We start from the raw sequence: 15,927 nt of genomic DNA, 5'->3' as shown, positions 1-15,927 counted from the left end.
GAGCAACTACAGCAACCTCTCGTGCTTCGGGTTGCCAGCACTTCAATGTCTGCCTGCAACTCAGACAAATACAGACAATAAACCATTAATTCTCCTCTTCTAATTGTGTTCACCCTAGGGTCTTCTGTGACTCATAAATTATGACTACTTTTTAGTTGTAATCTGCTACATTTTTTTTGTCAGTCTAAAAGGGCAGAGAGCTGATTCCCTTTACTTATATATTCCTAGTCTCCTACTGAACACATTTAATTTATGGGAACAGAGGAACTAGAAAATGGGATGGCATTAGAGTTTCATATATTCAGTACAAGGTCATTTTTAGTTGAGATAGATGAACTCTGATGGATTATACAGGGTTGGGTTATATGCCCATGCCTGACACTGATGTAGCGATGAGTAGTTTGCCCAAGTTACTGTAGCTCGTTATCTGAAAAGATCTTATATTAGGCACTTGAAACCACTCTTGGTATTTAGCTAAAAATAGTCAGTTTTGGAGGGGTGTTCATCAGGTATGGGTCACTGTCTAACTTACTCTATCTGTATGGCAAGGCAGCTAAAATGATTGCTTGTTGAGCAGTCTGGGAAAGATTCACCCTTTAGGAGAGTGCCTGGTCTGTGACATACCGAAGCCTTCAGCAGATAGGTGAACTTCATCCTCCAGGTGCATCAGATCCAGTCAAAATCCCATGGACTGTTTCTAGCACCTTGTGGCTCGTTAGAGAAAGATTAGCAAATTGCTTCTTCCTGCAAATTTACTTTCAAGGTATAGGTCTATCCCAGGGCTGTCCTCCTGAGCATCTTGGATGCTGTCAGCACGCCCTTGTGTATGGTACCTGCTCTTACCTGGGTTGTATGGGAGATTTATTGTTACATTGGCTCAGGTTCACAGACATGCAAATACGTGTCCTGTTGGTTTCACCCCTGAATAGTCTTTTACAGGACTAATCCAAAGCTCTTGGACGCTAGTGGAAAGATTTCCATTTTTCCCTAAATTTTGGAAAAATCTCCTACAAAGCCCCAAATTCGCAAATCTCAGTTTACCCAGGACTTCCCTTTTGTTGAATTGGAGCCTTGCTGCAAATATAAACCTAAATTCAGAAAATCTTAATACAGGCCTAGCACTAAATATGGGAACACTTCTGGAGGGAGTTGCTGGAGCTGTTGCCATGCTGAAGGTTAGAAGGTGGCTGGTGAGCCACCTCAGTCACATTCCTGTCAGCGGCCAGCATGGCTGTAGGTTCAAAGGCTAAGGGGCCACAACTCAAACGTGCAAGGTACTGCAGAAACAGATGCAAGGCATGGCCCTTTCCCAAAGACCTAACAGTTCTGGGTGTGTTTGTCTTAGTAGACAAAAGGGGACCTAATCCAGTGTGTCTGATTAGGCACCTCAAAGGTACTTCTTGCCTTAAATTTATCTATCTGCACTGGAATAAAAGAGAGTAGAATGAAAACTGCTATTATCAGCACAGTTTGACATTCCTGGTGCATTAGCACATGAAGTGATATGGTGACAGAGTAAATAAGACACGAATTACTCAAAAAAGCTTTTACAACAAATGCTAGGATGCATCCATCTCAAAGGTGACCTGTAATTATTAACAATTTGCAAAAAAAACCCAATCACATAAAGGAAGATAAGAGTTACAATACAATTATTGCAAATGCGTCAAATAATGAAGTTAAAGAAGTATTTAGTGTAACTGGCTCCAAATATGCCTTTTCATTTCCAGCTAACACCCTGTGACATCTAGGCTGGCCGTATATTAGCAGCTTGTAGCAAATGTCTCGGCTGTAGCCCTCTGCTTTTGCAAAGGCAGCACAGCTTTCCTGTTGAACCCAACCGTTTTTGTGAGTCCTTCAAAAATGCCTGACTTTGTAGCATTTCTGAATGTCCCATATTCCGAAGCTGGATGTTGTCCAGCTGTGGCAGCCATCCCCTCATTACACTTCGTATCTGTGTCCCATTGGTGATTTAATTTTACCATACCACCTTACAAGGTATCACTTGAGCAAAAAGCCAGCAATCTGCCCCGGATGCTGAACATCCAGATAGGCAGAAACAGGCCAGGTTCTGTTGGTCTGTGAGCCAGATTTTACGGACAGGTGTGCTGGCAATAGCACACACTAGTCCCGATGAAGTCTGGATTAGGATTTCAACATTTTGACAGAATTTTAAATCGCTTTTATTGCCAGCCTCATATTATACCCATCAAAGCCAGTGATTTATTTAATTTAGAACAACATCATTCAGAGTCTCGTTACCCACAGAGTGTACTAAATCTGGAACCACAGTAAAGGTCACTTGAAATTTATTTCATTTTTTCTTTTTATTTTCAACAGTCTTCTATTCAAAATAATTGGGAGCCAAGCATAAATGCTGATTGTCAAAACTATCTAGGGGATTTAATCACACAGCTGTGCACCTAAATCTCCTCAGCCTGTCTCAACAGTATCAAACATAAGATGTTAAATCAGAAGCAGTGTTTCCAATTATAGATGGAGAAATGGAAGAGGGCGCACGAGGGAGGCTGAGTTAGAAATTAAGCACAGGTGTGAATACTGCACTGAAGGCAACTGATTGAGAGATTGCACTATGAATGGCGGCATGGAGGAAGTAGGGATCTATTTGGATCTGAGAAACCCAGATGGCCTTGACTATACCAGGCTTTCTTAAACTCCCAAAGAAGCGTGCACTAGGGCAGCAGCTCAGCTCTTAAAAACGCAACGTGTTTTGCACCTGAGCACTTTGGAGTTTGACAATTTTACACGTTTGGAAATACAGGAGGATGGCATGCTCAGCTTTTCGAACTACAGTTTTGACCTGAAGAAGTAAGAGCTGAGACACAGAGCTGACTATTTACTTATTAAGCTGAAATCAACACATTGGAGCTCCCTTTCCTCCCTGAGACCCATTCTCAAAGATTTGCCGGATTATTTTGACATGTTTTCGCCACTCTGAGGATTTTAACTTCAATTGTTACAATACCTTTTAGCTTGGAAACATTGTTCCTTTTCTCTTCAAACTCTTGCCAAAAAAAGCCGGGGGGGGGGGGAGGGCAGGGGAGGGGAGGGAAGGAGGGAAGAGTTGATTTCCAGACACTTGAGATTCCTGCAACTGTTCAGGTGCTGAAGTCAGTGCAAGGTATCAGCTGACAAGTGGGAGGCTGAAATGTTAAAAATCTCAAGGCAGCAAGACAATGATTTGAAGAGGCCTTCTCTCTTCAGATTACTACCGAGAAAGGATGATATTCCAATGAACCTTATTAAGTGATGTAATATTCCCAACAGAGAATAATTGATGCCAACACTAGTGTCAGATTGAAGATCTGAAAAGGAATAATTACTTTTTCTGCTAGGAAGAACTTTTCATTTTGTCACTGCTTCGATATCTGAACAATTCCATTAATCTCAAACGTCTGCATCCCAGCTCCTGTGTTTAATTTCTGCTGGGAATTGAGGGAAATAGCAAAAACAGGCACTCTAGAGCTTACAGTAACAGAATTTGATGTCCTTAAATCAGAGGATCAAGTCAAAACATTCTGTGCAATCTCATGAAGTTAGTTTTTAAGGTGTGTGTAGGGAGATGAAAGGGAGTTCAGCCTTTTTTTTTGTGCACAGGAGGCTGTTCCTGGCATTTCTCTAGAGCCCCTGCCCATGAACACTTCCACTGCAAAAATCTCTCTTCTTTGTGCCAACAACCAGGCACCACTAGTGGGCCACCAAAGTGAGTAGTGACAACAGTGATGGCATGTCCCTTCACCCCCGGGATCCAGGTGGTTCACAGTGGATGCTGGTTTGACTGCATGCTGCTGGGACAGGGAGCAAGTGAGGGACTCAGCCAGTTGCCTTCAGTATTCAGACCTGTGCTTCTCAAGAGAAAGCATCAATTAGAAATGAAGGGACTAGCATGATGTCCACACACCTACAGCGGCTTGGTAGCCTTCCAATAACCTCACCTTGTTCCATGCTTACTCTTGAGTGCTTCTTTATGGTGGTGTGTATATTCCCTGACTATGCTGGATGAATATTTATCAAACAAGATGCCTCCCCATGAGAACATTGCCAGTCTATTCAACATCAGCAAGGAGGAAATAACTTTAATTGCTAAGATCCAGGAGGAGGAACACGAAACAACATTTTATTGTTCTCCACAAAAAAGTGGGACCTTTGGCAGCCTCCTTGAAGTGCACAAAGATGCCACGCACATCGTGCTTTAAAAATCCAGGAACCAAATTGCATTAGAAATACCATGTGGGAAGGGACCTTGGGAGATTATGTGATCTGGCCCCCTGGTGCGGCATATCAGCCGGATGGCCCCTTGGTCTGGGAGTGCAGTGCTGGGCTAGGCTGTGCCTCCTCTCACCCAGGACTTTTCTTTCTGAGTCAGTGCACCTGGAAAAGGGTGGTCCTGCCACTTGCCTGAGAACAGCGACCAGGCAGCATGGGACTAGGGTAAAAATGAGAAAAGCCCCACTATAGGACGGAGTGGTTAAAATCCCAAAGTTGGAATTCTGGAAAGTAGGAAGACAACTAGAACAATTTAGACCATTTTCACTCTATCTTGGCATGCTGGAAAGATGAATTGCTCTGAGAAACCTAGCTTTAACAAGTGGAGGAGCCAGCAGGCTGGGTCCACCTGGAGGTCATCAGTAGGAGCTCCTCTCCCAAGTTCCTTGTGTGTAGCCCCAAAAGCAATATGTACATGTGTGATACTTTGCAATAACTACAGGCAACTTTATAAAATGACTGACAATATTTTCTGTGTATGAGGACATAACAAATTTCTGGCAGGCGCTCTTAGGAGAACAGAGCTCATATTTGCTCACCATCAACACCATGAGCCAAGGCTGTCTCCTGAGGCAGGTTTGTGTTTAGCACATGAGATGTCAGGAAAAGGCAAACGCTTTTTGATCTCGCAGGAAGCGTTCATGTTTGCCTGTATAACACTGATTCGGGGAAGGAGTCTACAGATAAGCATGATCGGAGCAGTTATATTTCCTTCCAGAGTTGCTGGCTACCTCCACATTCACTTGTAAATTCAGTGTGAAGGATCATACATGTGGGGACAAAAGTGAGCACAATAAGGTTAACACTGGCGGATGACTGGAAGGAGGCAGCTGCCTTCAACATACCTGCCCAAATAGATAAGGAAGGATTCAAAGTGCCCTGGAAGTGATTTCAAGGGAAATTAATGCCTAAATGAGCTGTCAAAATCAGGAATTTGGGATGCTATTTTGTAACAATACTGAACAGTCTGGGAATACAAATTTTGGAAACTGAACACAAATTTTGAGGGACTAAAGGAACCAGGTAGAGAAGCCCTATTTCTGAGATCCTCTAGTAGTCAATACTCCAGGGACATTTCTAATGACAGTGTTGCTTCAATAAAAAATAATGAATATCTAGACTCCCATGCACTGGTGCTTCAGTGCAGCATCAGATGCAAAGAATTATCCAGGAACTTTTGGCAATTTAATCATGTTACGTACAGAGACACACCGTCAGGATGTGGCACTTATCAGTGGTCAGAGCCTCTGGTTGATTTTCCTCCCATGATCTAGCTTCACCTGTCCAAGGACTACCTTTGCATTCACTGTAGATTTCAAGCTCTCTTGGACTTCTAACATCCAATGCTTTTTATTCTACCAGCCAAAAAACATTCTAGTGTAACTGAAACTTCAGACTGATGAGTTTTCAGAATTATTTTTGAGATGGTGCAAAAGTGTTCAGCCTTGCAGTGCACAGCGCTTCAATCACAAATGCAGAATTTTCTGCCTCATGGAACTGCTTAAGGTATTCTGTCTAATATGGCCCAAAATTAAATCTGTGTTGGTACTACTGTAGTAGGTAGTGAAATTATTTAAAGGTTGCTACCTAAAAAGGTCTGTTAATATATTTGCTGTTGTATCAACAATGTAAAAGCATTATGCTTAAAACAGTAAAAATAAAATTGCTTCCATGCTTTGCCAGCTGAAGATAGCATTTAAAAACCATACTTTTATAAACCAGTTGCAGAGAGAACACATTTTTTCTGAAAATAGGTTTTGGTATCAACCTCATCATGGATTAAATACACAAAGAGGAGAGATATTGCATGCACCTAAAGTATCAATTCTAAAAGAACTAGAATACCTTTTTTCCCTTGGATAATACTTATTGGATGCCTGATTAAAAACAATAGACTGGTTGTGAAATGATGGAAACTTTATCAGTGTAAATGCCACCTTCACATTAAAACCATGAGCTCACCGTGCTGCCTGCAAGGTTTTCAGGTATAAATCTACCAATAAATAAGGACTATTTTACTGAAGAGCTTAACCTTACAGAAGTGTCTTATTAAATGGTCAATTAGAATGTGCAATACACTATCAAACAAAGAAGAAAAGATCAAATGAAGCTGCACTATAAAAATTAAACCAGGAGAGGAAATGAACTCTAGTCTCTGCATTTTTAAACTACTTTTAGCTTTACACTCAATGCCTAAGCCTGCGATGCTTTAGTGTAATGACACTACTGGCTTGCTCCTTGCTCTTCTGCAATAGCTGTTCCCTTGGGGCTGGAGCTGGTCACAGTCGCACATACTCCTGAAGTGCCGCAGGAGGACGCAACTTAATTTCATCCGCTTCAGGAAGCTGCCTTGCCTAAGTACATAGATTCTCAGTTTTCTCCCTATAATCTGGCTCTGGCTCACAATCCTCACACTTTTCAAACTCTCCTTTGGTGCCCAGAGAGAAACGCTGGTGAGGGACAGCTGGGGGGACACAGCTGCAGGGAGTCTGGGCAGTGAGACAGCTTGTCCTCTTGTCACAAGCCTCATAAAGTGGGGCTGAGTGTGGGCAGAAGCGATTAACGACCCCTAAAGTCCCTCGTCCAGGGTGGACAGCAGCAAGATCACTTTCAGTGTGACAGAGTCTGCATCTCATACATAGGATATGCAAAAGCTCCTTTGGATCTGAACAGGCTAGGAAAGAGCCTGCACTTAGCTATATTCACACCGGTGAATTCCCCAAGATATAAATAAGTAAAGATAACAGCATTACTAATGGATCCCTTAAAAACCTCCCTCAACAACTGACAAAACAAACAGACTTAAGAAAAGCTGAACTCCTTAATAAGGTGTGGAAGACATTTAAGTAATATTTTCTCCCCTATCTCGTTACATATTAATAATTCATTTATGTGCTTAGCAGTTCCCAAATATCTATTGGCTCCAGTGGACATCTGTGGCGTGCAAGAGATGCAGACAAAACCCAAGAGCACACGGAGTGGTTTTTAATAGAGACAAAGGACTCCGGCAAACTGGCATGAATTTTCCCTCTAATATAGCGCTGTGATTAGGCCAAGTCCTTACTTCTCCCCTGGACTCGGTGTCTGAGCTTGCCCATACTCTACATTTAAGCTTCAGTGTTAATGCAAAGCAGTAAGTTAAGACTACCTTCAACCTCAGCCCCCTTCCTGAGCTTAGCTGTCCCTAGGGCTTGGCCAAGACTTTTTTCACCTTGTTTCTGCATTTGATCATTTTGCTGCATGCCAGTAGTGTTGGGCAGGGTTCTCTACCAGCATTTATTAACAGCTAATAGAAACTGTACAATTTTAAGTTTCCAAACACCTACAAGATGCTTTAGACAGCAAGATGCTATGGTCTCAGCCTGAAAAACTCACATACACCTCCACCAATAAATCCCAATACAGCTCTCTGTTGCCCACCCATATATCCAAATTGCTTCAAAGAAGGCTGTGTATAAACCCTGTGTGTATGGCTAATCTGGTTTTATTTATGATTTGATTTTTTCTCCCAATATGAGATACTTGAAATATCTTCCTCTCTTGTTTTTTCAAACAAAATGTTGGGATATAGTTCTTCTATTATCAAATACATGGGAAAAATAACCAAGCTTTATCTTTTTAGTATGCATTTCCCTTTAGTAGCTTGGTATATATGTTAGTTCATAAGCCAGAGCCTATAAAGAGCTCTGTTGTTGAGCCAGTTGTGGAAAATTGATATTGTTACAATAAGATAACTATCGTATCTTTTTAAGCAGACAATAGAACTCTGCTTTGTTATTAAAAAGTGACAATTCTCATTTAATATGAGAAGGCTTCCGAGCAGATTTTGCACCCATTGCAGTTAACGGAAGATTTCTCCCTGTCTTACTGACACTTCTAGGCCTACCAGAAAGAAGAGAAGGTCTGTGCTTGCATCAAACTCTTCAGGACACAGACCTCCACAACCAGCAAATTAAAGCCAGGCCTTATTTCACTTCTTTAATAACGATTAAAAAAAAAAAAAAGGTGTAGAAATGTCCCTAAATTCTGGTTCCAATCTTCTCCACAAGTGGGAGCACGTAGGACCATATTTCTTTCCCCCTAAACATTGATTTTACAATGCATATTTAACACCCACCAGACCCTCCTGAAGCTCAGCCTGGCAGAGCATGGGAGATCTTTTAACATCAGCTTCTAAGCACAGATTGTAATTCAGATAAGTGCTATTTATTGTACTAGAAAAAGAAATCCTACTATTTCTTCTTGCTTTGGTTGTAAATCTCTCATCTTTAGGAGAGGGGCTTTTTCTTTTCCATCTATGCATTACTTGATACAATTGGAAAATATCCCTGAAAGGAGATCAGGGTATATTAATAGTCACAGGCTTAAACAGTCAGTGACACCCCTATGTTCTCCCGTCCCCATGTCTAACAGGTTAGCTTTCTGAAGGACTTGTGGGAGGAATATGAACATGGACAAGATGACCGCTGTTTCTCAGAGGACACTGTGTGTTTTAATATCCCTGAAAGACCCTCTAAGACAACAAGCAGGCACTGTGTGAAATGCAGCCCAAAGAAAGGCTTGTATACATATTACAGTAAAGTGCAATTGTAATCCTTCAGGAGAGTGAGCTGCTCATACCAACCTCTAATACGGAGCATGTCAAAGTACTCCCAGTTTTCAGACCTTTGTTTCAGTTCACGGGGAAAAAAAAAAGTGATGATCCAGGCTTTTAATACAGGAAGATAAAGCCCACATAATTTGATTTCTAGTTTCTTACAGCAGAGTATTTGCACTCACCCTGTACAAAGCCCCGTCAGCAGCTTTATCAAATATTTACAGCACTGTGAAACCTTTTGGCTAGTCTGTGCTAGCCTGTAATATATAATAGCTACAAGGTCATTAGTCTTGGTAAAAAGAAGAAGGTAGATACTTGACTTTCACAACTCAGGAAGATGTGAATTGCATGGAAAACTGCACTTGCTGTATATCACAGCTACCACAGTGAGGCATGTCAAACAGAGCGCTGGGTGCATGAGCGCACCCAGCTGGACCATTTCACTTGGTAAGAGCAGCCACACGCCTCTGACCTCTGGAAGAATCAGTTAGAAAACACCTAGCAAAGAAAAAGTATGTGAGTCTGTGCGCGACTCATTTCAGACCTCACTCTTTATTTGCAAACTGGGGGCTAGCTGTGGAAGCAAACCTATCAGCAGTTTGAGAAGCAGTTTGAGTTTTGTCATTTCAGTGCTGTATTGAGGAGAGGTGCCTCAGTAAACGAATTGAAATTAAGCTACTGGCTGCATACAAATGCCTGACTCACGCCCGCCATGTGGTAACATTGCCCCCTCGCAGGGCAGTTTGAGGTTGGGCAGGCACCTGTGGCTTTGTGGTGTGGACAAAGCATCTGAAGTTAAGATACAGCTTGGCTAAGTCCCCAGTATTTCCCTTCATGTAAAACTTCATACATACAAGGCTAAGCTATGCTGCTCAAAAGCGTTATTAAAAGAACAGAGTGGTGCTAATGTGAAGCTGTCCACTGAAAAATTAAGGTAATATGTATTTGACTGGCAGTCATCGCATGTTTTTCCAGCCAGGAGGATGCAGTTACAGCTCAGCTGCCTACAAAGCTCTCCTTCAGAGAAAACTGACAGACTTTCATCAGCAAAATACTCGAAGCAGGGCACAAAGTACTCAATTCTGTGAAACATGGAGTAGTAGAATTATACTGGCAATTTTCATGTGAGCTCTGAGTCGGTGTTTTCAGGCAGGCAATAATTCCACATAAGCATCCCTGATGAAACAGCATCATAAATCTCTTTCTGAATAGTATTTTTCAATTTATGTGCTTGGCTTCAAACTCCTCTCCTACAGGAAAGATACTAATCAGCGATTTCAATGAGCAAAGACAGAATAACCGTAGGACCCAACCCATGGAGCGTGTTTTAAGAGAATAATTTGCTACGTAGATCCAGTTGGATGCTCCTACTGATTGAAAGCTAGCTTTAACTGATCCTTGGGTATTTCAAAATGTGAATGAAGAGAAACAGTGAGGCACGTAGCAATTGCTCTCTGAGGTAGCAGATAATCTGGCCTTCTTGGGAAAAAAGCAACCATCTTCTAACTTAACAGCAAAGTCTATCTAATTTAACTTCTGCAGAGGAACAAGATTAGCTGAAAGTACATAAATGTGTAGGTTGTCCGCTTTATAAATATATCTTTTTCTTCTATTGCCTTTTGTGTAACTATAAAAGAAAATCTAGCTCCCAAAGAGAGAAACAATGGTGGATCTGGAGTCGGTCAGTGTGTGGGCCTTGAAAGTGGAAAACTGAGATTCTGTCACCACGTTCGTAGCAGTCAGAAACCAAAGACCCAAAGGGGGTGTCTGGAGAGGCAGAAAAGAATCAGAGGGTGCAGGTGGCCCATCCTGGGTTCATGTCCTCCAAAATGACCCTGCCAGTTGACCTGTGACATGGATTCAGGAGGGGGTCTCTTTGCTGGGCAGCTCACAATAAATTACAGCTCTTAAATCAGCATAAACTGGTAAATGAACTAACAGCAAAACGAGAAGCTATCAGCAAGATATCCCTTCAGGACATTCAAACCTGCAAAGTCTGAGATGCAAAAAAGGAGAATTCTGCAACAGCTACGCTGGATGTCTCAGTGCAGCCTGTTATCTGTCAGGAGGTAACAAGACTGAATGTATACTCTTTATTCGGAAGTGTGAAAGAAGAGGGTTTCCAGTAGTTAATGACAGAGTGGTAATGCTGAAGACTAGGGATGCACTGGTATTTCCTAGATTTTAAAACATATCTGGTGAGCCACTGATATGGTACCTCTGTCTCTCTCTGTGAGTACTGCAGAGACTGAGTGAGGGTTAGGTCAAAAAAGTTCTATTTTTAGGAACCCAGATTGACCTCTGGGACCATCAGAGGTGATTTTGCTAAGAGCTTCTCTAACAGATGTAAACATTTAATTTGTCTGCTCCACACAGAGATGGTATTTTCTGTCTTCTTACGAGAGCGCGTCAGGGCAAGGAAAGGCTCTGCGCCGTGTCCCGCAGACCCTTTGGAGAGGGAAGATGGGGAACCGCATCATTTTTGGGAGCAGCTTGGGAGTGCCCAGGAGCAGACCTGCATCCCTGCCGCGGAGGCGAGGGAAGTCGGGGCTTTCCCACAGACCCAGGCACAGCGGGCAGACTTCGTGCAGTCCGAGAAGCTGGGCTGGAAGAATGGATCCACGTCGCAAAGGCAACAGAGGACGGGAGGAGGGGAAAGGGATCCTGTTTTCAAATCCTTTTCTCAGTCTTACTCACAAACTGTCACCGCTTCTGTGACTGCCATGTGTATGACTAAACCTAGTCTTTAACAGGACAGCCTTACTTTTTCCTGGCTCCCTGTTCCCATTCTGGCTGTGAACGAATCGTAACTAAAACGATAATTCCCTGTGAGCAGAGGCGCTAGATGTTGGGGCTGATCAATATGCTTTTCAGGCTTCAGGACAGTTTACAGATCCAAACAGTTCAGCTCCATCTGACTTTGCCACCTGTGGGGCTGGAGAAAACTATGCCTTTTTTAACAGCAACCTCTTTTTACATAAAACCACCGCGCCAAATCCGACACAAGCCCAGGATGTCTTATAATGCTATGTGACGATTTTAAGGGTGTCTTCTTTCCCTTCCAAGCATGAGCCTTTAGAAACTTTGCACACAGGACATATCTTTCCAGCCACGTTGGCAGGGCAGCGCCCAGAAACCTGCGGCACCCTGGGCGCACCTTGCCTCGATCCCGTTCCGGCAGCACGGAGAACGGATAACTCCTTCCTTTTGGAGCAGCCCTTTAGAGATTTGAAGGCTACTACCATGTCCTGCTTCAGTTCATTCTCTAGGTTAAAGAACCCGAGTGACTGCTTTTAGATCATATTTGTTAAACCCCGTCACTGCCCTTCCCGGCACCCTGACAACGTAGCCCACATGCCGAACGCCGTGCCCTGAACAGTGGGTGGAGTGATCCTGCTGAGACCTTACCAACGCCGAACAGCTGGCCCACATCCCTTCGCCTGCCTCGTAGGCTGCACGCCTCTTTGTGCAGCCCTGTGAGGCATCTGCCTTTCTCTCAACAGCAATTTTTTTCTGCAGAAGTGCTACCAGCTGAGCTGTTTCCCATCCTATATTTGTGCAGTTGGTTATTCACCACTCAGAGTCATACTTTATACTTGGCCTTCCTGCACCTACTTTTGCAGATCTTGTCTCCAATTCATTGACATTGCATTTAAACTCTAGCCCTACCCATCCGTGCACCTGCAGAGCTTCCCGCCACAGTGTCTCCCGCAGACCCCACACTTCATATTGCCATGGCTCTCAAGAGCATCAAATTAGCTCTTTTAAAAGGCTCAGAAGGTCTGATCCAGTAACTGTTCATAGAATTAAAACCCTGGGCAGATGGTTAACAGGTCAAATCCTTTGACTTTATGAGGGATGCTCATAAGCAGAGATATTTACATACTCGAGTGTGTGGAAAATAGGACCCAACTTTTTAAATACACCAATCACTTTATTAAAGAGAACCAGAATAATATTTTCAGTCAGGTTATGGCGGGGATTAGTTTGGCGGTTTGAATGAAATTACGTGGAGATGAATTTGGCCCAGTGACCTTTTCCTTTATCATGGTGTCTTCCCAGTGTTTGATCAATGGCTTTTAAAGCATCTCTGAACTGATTTAAGGCTTTTCTCACTGTTTGCTTTGAAATCTTCTTTTCCCCTTTTTAATATACAACACTACCCCTTGTTTATGTCCTGGAAGAGATCCTGAGGTGCTAAATATATCACTCTTACAGGGAGGTTGTGCTAAATCCAAACCCTTCAGCAAGAAGAGGTGTAATTGCCAGGTTCCCCTTCCTTCCCTCCTATACACTTGTGCGACTGCCAGCAAGCAGCATCTGGATGGCTAGTTTCAGCAGGAAGACCAAGATCAGAGTGAACATGAAATAGAAAGCAAAAATCCACTGTCTTTACGTGGCCACTTGGTGAAGCTGGTGGTTTTTACCAGGGAACAAAGCGCAGCTTCAAGGCACATCATCAGCAGCAATAGACTAGAAGTTAGAGCTGCTAAAGCAACACTGCCTCTGCCTGCCTGAACGTTCCTGAAGCTGTTAAAATAACAGTGCAAGCAAAAGCACTTCCTAACTTTTCTTGGGGATCTTAAGTACAAATACAGACACGGTTATCTGCTTCCTAAACAGAAAGAAAAGGTAACTGAGAATACAGTTGATTTCAGCATGCACTGGGCTTTGTTAGCAGGGAAAGAACACGGAACAGTGAAGTACAATTTTCTCTAATTTTCAAAGGAATCATATAGTTCTTTGCAGAAGAATCAGGCTATTAAGAAATAAATATTAGTCTTTGGATATCTTAATTATATAACACCCCCTTTTTGCTGAAAAGTGCTTTGATTCCAGACAATCATTTATGTATTTGGTACTTGCAAATTAATTGCAGGTCATCATTTTATCGAATAAGAGATTCTAGTCTTTTTAATCGCATAAATCATGTAAGAAATACTCTGCTGTGCTCTGAAGTTTGGGAGAAAACTGGAATTGGAAGGTAGCCTAAAACCAGCAGCAACCATTGAGGGGTAGTGGTTCTTATGAGGAGGTGGTCTTCATTGCAAGACAGAGTCAGGACCACCTCACTCCATATTTACAGACCTCCTAAAAACCACAGGAAAAACCCACAGCACTGGTGATTTCCTGGTTGTGTAGTGGGGTTGATGATGCCGTTCAGTGCGTGTTTTCCCCAGTCTGGTCTGCCGTGAACTTTTGAATGAGTGTGATTCATTTGAATGAATGCTTTTCAGATCAGGACTTAGGTCCTGGTCTGGGAAAGCACAAAAGCACACGTGTGTCTTCAGTCGCTGAGTAATTCCACCGAAGTCAACAGCACCTAAACACGCACTAGAATTAAGCAAGCAGTTTGCTGGATGAAAGTCATATTTCTCTACAGGAAGTACAAATTTCTCTATGGGAGAAGATACTCTATGCAATTTTTGCATCATCAGAGTTTGTAGTATTTGGCGGGTATTTTTAATTTAAAGTCCTAGGAGTATATGACTGCATGGCAGTTCAAGCTCTGTTCTTTTAAAACCGCAAACTGTTTCAAAAAGACTCTCAGCCCAGCAGGAAACATATAGATGCAGATGAAATGCCCTATGCTTTTAATAGCTCATCATTTGGGGGAGGGGGACAGACCAAAGTCATGAGTTTTGAGCATGAGGTTGATGTTAGACAGCAACACGAACTAGCCCCGTTCTCTGCCCTACCATCATCTACATACACCCATGATTCCCCTGTAATCTGTGACCCAGGGAAGGGTGCTGTTCCACCTGATGTGCATTTCGGGCCATGGGGACTAACAGGTAGGTGAACGGTCCCACAGCTGTATTTCATGCTCCTGGCAGTCCAGCCCTAAAGCGAGGAGCACAGCCTGCCTTGTACAATACGGAGAATGACAGCAACTCTGTTTCCACACCCTGTGATCATTCACTCACTCAGCCCCCAGTCCAAGGATCGAAAAGCACAGTGCAAAGCGACTTGCCCTTTTGATATATTAAAAGAAAGGACGGTTCCCTTTCGAGGCGAAATCACAGCATAACAAGTCGCTGAAAGGAGATGCCCGGGCACCTCGGCAGGGTCCAGCTCGGAGTTTATCCCGTGCTGACGGGGACCACGGACGTGCTTTGCACCGCGGGGAAAGCCGCCCTGCCGCCCACCCGCCCTCCGTGCCTCCCCCGGGAGCCGCCGCAGCCCGCACGGCGCCCGACGGCAGCTGGCGCAGGAAAACGCACGGCGGCTTCGCCGCTCGCCGGTTTCGGGAGGCGGCGGGGGTGGGGGGTCTCCCCTGCAGCCCGTCCCCTCGGCGGAGCCACCCGCGGCGCCCGCCGCGGCCCCGGCACGGTGCGCACCGCTCCCGCCCCGCCGCGCAGGCACTCACCTGTCACTCCGCGGCACCGTCCGCGGGGGAGGGGGGGGGGGTCACTGCCCCCGGGGTAGGGTTGCGCGGCCGCGGCAAGTAGCGCGCTCCCGGCCGGCGGCGGGACTTATCGGCGGCGGCCGCCTCGCACCGCCGCTCCGGCGGGGAGCCGCGAGGAGGCGGCTCCGCTGCGCCGCGCTGCGCTCCGCGGCGGCCCCGCTCCGCGCTCCGCGGTGGGTACCGGCGCCGCCTCCCCGCCGCGCTCCGCCCCGGCCCGGCCCGGTCCGGTCGGGCGGTCCCGGGCGGCGCGAGCCCCGCGGGGAAGGAGCCCGGGAGGAGGCGCGTCCGGAGCAGCCCTCGGCGGGCAGCGCTGGGGGTTGGAGGCTGCGCTCTGCGGGCGGAGCCGGAGCGCTCTGGCGTGCTCGTGTTGTGATCGGAGCGCTGCATCCACCCTGCGGGGTGCGAGAGCCGCTCCCTCGCGCTTTGTGCGCTGTACAGAGGGGGCTATATACCCTATGGAAGTGCCCTAGAGACAGTTTAGGTATCATCAGCGGCTATCGAAATCAAATAGCTTTCTCTTTTTTTTTTTTTCCCTCCCCCCCCTCCTTCTGGAAACGATGTGATTTCTACTAGCAATGCCTACGTTGTCAAACATGACTTTGACCTTATGTTTTCTGCCGCAGTAGACAGGATG

At 44.8% G+C, this 15,927-nt stretch overlaps 1 protein-coding gene across 1 annotated transcript in view; it reads right to left on the bottom strand.

Annotated features, from left to right (window-relative positions):
- HTR1E (5-hydroxytryptamine receptor 1E) overlaps positions 1-15,462 on the bottom strand; it is a 44,858-nt gene extending 29,396 nt beyond the window's left edge. Inside the window, exon 1 of the mRNA XM_068937719.1 lies at positions 15,255-15,462. The gene's annotated coding sequence lies outside the window, so the exon portion shown is untranslated. The remainder of the gene's footprint in view (positions 1-15,254) is intronic.
- Between the last annotated feature and the right edge of the window lie 465 nt (positions 15,463-15,927).

This window comes from Struthio camelus, chromosome 3 (assembly GCF_040807025.1).
Source record: "Struthio camelus isolate bStrCam1 chromosome 3, bStrCam1.hap1, whole genome shotgun sequence".
NCBI classification, from domain to species: domain Eukaryota; kingdom Metazoa; phylum Chordata; class Aves; order Struthioniformes; family Struthionidae; genus Struthio; species Struthio camelus.
The sequence above is the reverse complement of the archived record's forward strand: the minus strand, read 5'-3'. Positions and strand labels throughout refer to the sequence as shown.